Source organism: Danio aesculapii, chromosome 24, assembly GCF_903798145.1.
Source record: "Danio aesculapii chromosome 24, fDanAes4.1, whole genome shotgun sequence".
NCBI lineage: Eukaryota > Metazoa > Chordata > Actinopteri > Cypriniformes > Danionidae > Danio > Danio aesculapii.
Window position 1 is genome coordinate 7237384 of NC_079458.1, and position 5000 is coordinate 7242383.

The 5000-nt window shown below is 32.5% G+C and overlaps 1 protein-coding gene across 2 annotated transcripts in view; it reads right to left on the reverse strand.

Moving 5' to 3' along the window:
• st18 (ST18 C2H2C-type zinc finger transcription factor) overlaps positions 1 to 5000 on the reverse strand; it is a 131851-nt gene that overhangs the window by 68243 nt on the left and 58608 nt on the right. For both annotated transcript variants that reach the window (XM_056451178.1, XM_056451179.1), the window contains one exon: positions 4423 to 4537. The gene's annotated coding sequence lies outside the window, so the exon portion shown is untranslated. The remainder of the gene's footprint in view (positions 1 to 4422; positions 4538 to 5000) is intronic.

Consider the following 5000-nt stretch of genomic DNA (forward strand, 5'->3'; position numbering starts at 1 on the left):
AAAAGTGTATTTATATGTAGATATAAAATATATGTGTATATGATACAAATATCAAAATATGTGTATATGATATTAAAATATCTATGTAACAAAATTATTTTGTACAGTTTTGTTTCTATGTATGTGTGTGTATCACATACATTATAAATATATATAATACACGCATATATATTATGTCAAAACAAACTTTTATTATGGATGCAATTAATGGTGATTTAATCACACTAATATAATATGTATACAGTTGAAGTCAGAATTATTAGCCCCCCTTTTAATTTTTTTTCCTTTTTTAAATATCTCCCAAATGATGTTTAACAGAGTAAGGAAATTTTCACAGTATGTCTGATAATATTTTTCATCTGGAGAAAGTCTTATTTTTATTTGTTTCGGCTAGAATAAAAGCAGTTTTTAATTTTTTTAAATAACATTTTAAGGTCAAAATTATTAGCCCCTTTAAGCTATATATTATATATACCAAGTTATTGTATAACGATGGTTTGTTCTGTAGACTCTCAAAAAATATATAATTTGGGAAATATTAAAAAATATATAATTCAAAGGGGGCTAATAATTCTGACTTCAACTGTGTATATATATATATATATATATATATATATATATATATATATATATATATATATATATATATATATATATATATATATATATATATATATATATATATATATTGCATATTATTTTATAATGTTTTTAAATTTTTTAAATAGGTATTTTTTTAATACAAGTTCAGTATTACCTTTTGATATAATATATTCATGTATTTTTCTATCTTTTTTCTTAAAAATTTCACCTATTTTTTTATATTGTTACCTAACATTTTCAGTGGGGTGTACTCATTTTTTATTAAATTATTATGCAAAATAAATACAAATATACATTTAAAAACTATTATACTTAAAATTTCAGCAAACAAAAATTTCTGTTAACTATAAACTACTTACAATGGAACTAAATGGGAGTTCATTCAACATTTTGAAATTCACTATTTATCCAAACATATTGGCAAAAAGAAATTTGCATATTATTAAGCAAAAAAGTCATTTTCTTACTAAAAGACATTAATCATTAAAAGAAAAAACAATCAAAAATAAAAATGAAAGGTCAGTGACTTTAGAACAAATAAAAAGGAGAAAGTTCACCCAGCAGATCAACTCCATTATGTGCATTTGGCCTTGATTTAATTGATCAACACAGAGAAACTCCAGAGCAAACAAACTGGCAGAGAACAGCCAGACAGGCCTTCACTTTTAAGAGGGTGAGACAGGGGCGAGCGAAAATATAATAATGCAAAAACCAGCCACAAACAAAAGTAGTAGAGTGCATGCGTGTGTGTGTGTTTGTGTGTGTGTTTAGACAAAAAGAGTTGTTAATACTGCAGCACCTACTCACTCACTCGCTCACTCACTCAGTCTCTCTCTCTCTCAGTTTCTCTCTGCCAGCAGTGCCTTGCTGATCCCAAATAAAACCTATTAAATGTAATTATTCTGGGCTGATGGCGCTCTATAGCGGTCGGAGGCTCTGGTGAGCTGGGTGAGTCACTGGCTGGGCTGTTACTTCGCTTATAATGGGAAACATGACTCCTATCTCCCCTTCTCTCGGCTTGGCTGTTGTGATTGAAGCCACTGACCTGTCATACATTTATAATAGGGGGAGCAGGTGTGGCATTGATGGACCTTAATTTCCTTTAATAAACCTTTTATGTGGCCCACTCTTAATGCCACGCCGGCCCCTCTCCCCGGCTCCCGACGCGTAATAGCTTCATTACTTTTGATTACTGGGGGGCCCTATTGAGACAAACAACTCCCAAACACTATAGATTACATTCTGTAAAAACTAATGTACCTGATTAGTTCATTACACCGGCTAGCTCGTGTACACATCCTCGCTCATGCTAATGCTAACGCTAACATACAACGCTTCCGGATTTTTCCCGACATCTCTGGATAGCGTAAAGTGTTTAAAAACTGATGTTTTTGTTTGGTTTTGAGGGTGAAAAGAAGTCTTTTATTAGGGGCAGGTTTATTTCAAGGGTTACGTAATTCGATATTTGGTATTTCCGGAGCGGAAACTTTGAGATGAGGAGGAGATGTGTGATCAGGTAACATCTGGCTACTAATGATGCCTTAAATTACACCGTCAGGAACGTGCAAAAACCCAGCCATATGTCACAGCAAGCAACGTCAGCCTCAGGTAGCGAGCTGATTTCAAGCGGATCCGCCAAAAACAACTTTGTTTTGCAGCCAAATTGTAAACTAGCTTATATACAAGTGAAACTGTGCAGCTGTCACTTTAAGATGCTACCTAACATTTGCCTAGTAAGCTCAATTATTCAGAATTATTCATATTATATATTATATTTGAGTTTAATAAATCTATATAAAAGCACATCATTCAAAAAAATACTATAAATAATAATAATATTAATATTTTTTAAAATTACTATATATATACACAGTACAACAGGAAAGTATTCATAGCGCTTCACTTTTTCCACATTTTCCACATCCACTTATTCCAAAATTTATTCAATTAATTTATTTCCTCAAAGTTCTACACACAATACCCCATAATGACAATGTGAAAAAAGATTTTTTGAAATTGTTGCAAATTTATTACAAATAAAAACCTGAAAAATCAAATGTACATCACTATTCACAGTCTTTGCTCAATACTTTGTTGATGCACCTTTGGCAGCAATTACAGCCTCATGTCTTTTTGAATATGATGCCACAAGCTTGGCACACCTGTCTTTATGAATTTTTGCCCATTCCTCTTTGCAGTACCTCTCAAGGTCTATCAGGTTGGATGGGAAGCAACGGTGTACAGCCATTTTCTGATCACTTCAGAGATGTTCAATAAGATTAGGTCTGGGCTCTGGCTGGGCCACTCAAGGACATTCACGAAGTTGCTGTGAAGCCACTCCATTGATATTTTGGCGGTGTTCTTTGGGTCATTGTCCTGCTGGAAGATGAACCGTCGTCCCAATCTGAAGTCAAGAGCACTATGAAGCAGGTTTTCATTCAGGATGTCTCTGTACATTGCTGCATTCATCTTTCCCTCTATCCTGACTAGTCTTCCAGTTCCTGCTGCTGAAAAACATCCCCACAGCATGATGCTGCCACCACCATGCTTCACCGTAGGGCCAGTATTAGCCTGGTGATGAGCGGTGCCTGGTTTTCTCCAAATGTAACGCCTGGCATTCACTTCAAAGAGTTCAATTTTAGTCTCATCAGAGCAGAGAATTTAGTTTCTTATGGTCTGAGAGTCCTTCAGATGCCTTTTGGCAAATTCCAGGCGGGGAGTGGCTTCGGTCTGGCCACTCTACCATCAGGCCTGATTGGTGGATTGCTGCACAGATGGTTGTCCTTCTGTAAGGTTCTCCTATCTCCACAGACATGCACTGTCAACCCTGGGACCTTATATAGACAAGTGTACGCCTTTTCAAATCATGTCGAATCAACTAAATTGACCACATGTGAACTCCAGTTAAGCTGTCATCTCAAGAATGATCAGTGGAAACAGAAAGCTCAATTTAGAGCTTCACGGCAAAGGCTGTGAATACTTATGTACATGTAATTTTTCAGGTTTTTTATTTGTAATAAATTTGCAACAATTTCAAAAAATCTTTTTCACATTGTCATTATGGGGTATTGTGTGTAGAATTTTAAGGGAAAAAATGAATTTAATCCATTTTGGAATAAGGCTGTAACGTAAAAAACTGTGGAAAAAGTGAAGTGTTATGAATACTTTCCGGATGCACTGTATATATATTTAAATAATGTGCTTGTACACAGATTTATTAAACTAAATATATGATTTAATGTATATAATAATATAATAATATATACACAAAAATTAGTTAATAAAATTATGCACTTTTATTAAAATTCAGTGGGCTTTTATTTTAAATGCATTTCAACTTTAAGAGATTTTGACAAAATGTGATGTAAAATTTGACCAAAAGGAAATAATTACAATGGAATAAGCTACATGGACTTTAAAACGATTATGCATAATATAAATATATAAACATGTGTTTATACACTTCCATTGGAAGTCATTGGAGTTTTCATTATAAACTCATTTCAAGCTTCAAAAATTAAAATAAATTGTATTAACTGCAATTGAAGAAATCACTAAATAAAATAAAAAATAAAATAAAAATATTACAAACATATAAAGCATCTAAGCTGATCAAACAAAATAAAACAATAATTCAATAAATAAAAAAAGAAGATAAAATACAAATGCTCTATGAGATATTAACTACACATTTAAAAATATGCAATACGTGCATTTTCAACTGTGTGGTGCAACACTTTTATACACTGATTATAAGGCATGTACATCTGTTAAGTGCACGTGTGAGATATTGTGACAGTGTGTATGGTGTGATTTTACCTTGTTGTGTTTGGCCTGTAATGAATGAGATGTTGTGTGAGGTCCCCTGGGCCGCTCTGCTTACAGCACACACGTTTCTTCAGCTCTTTTAAGACGTGAGTGTGACATTCATGCTCTGAGGGCAAAAAAAGACAAAAGACGTCAGTGTCAACTTCAATTACACTCAAAGTGTTTACAGAGTATTTTTGAATCACCGGGTTTTAATACAAATATGTCCTTAAGTGAATCATTATATAGACAGCTAAATGGTTAAAACATAGAGATAAAAATAGTAATAATACCATTACAATAAAATAAATAGTGATAATAGCATTACAGGCTAATTCAATCAATAAACTAGTGGTTCAATCAATCAATAAATAATTAATTTAATTAAAAATGTAATTATTTTTCACTTTAATGTAAATGTATTTTTGTAAAGTATAAATGGGATCCTGTATTCACCTATGTTATAAAATAGATACATACTGACACAGTAAACTTTACAATGCAGTAATTGTTAAGTCCAAATGCTGATAAAATTCTATGCTAATGCTAAATATAAATATCAAAATCCAGTTTTAGGCATTTTTCTCTTT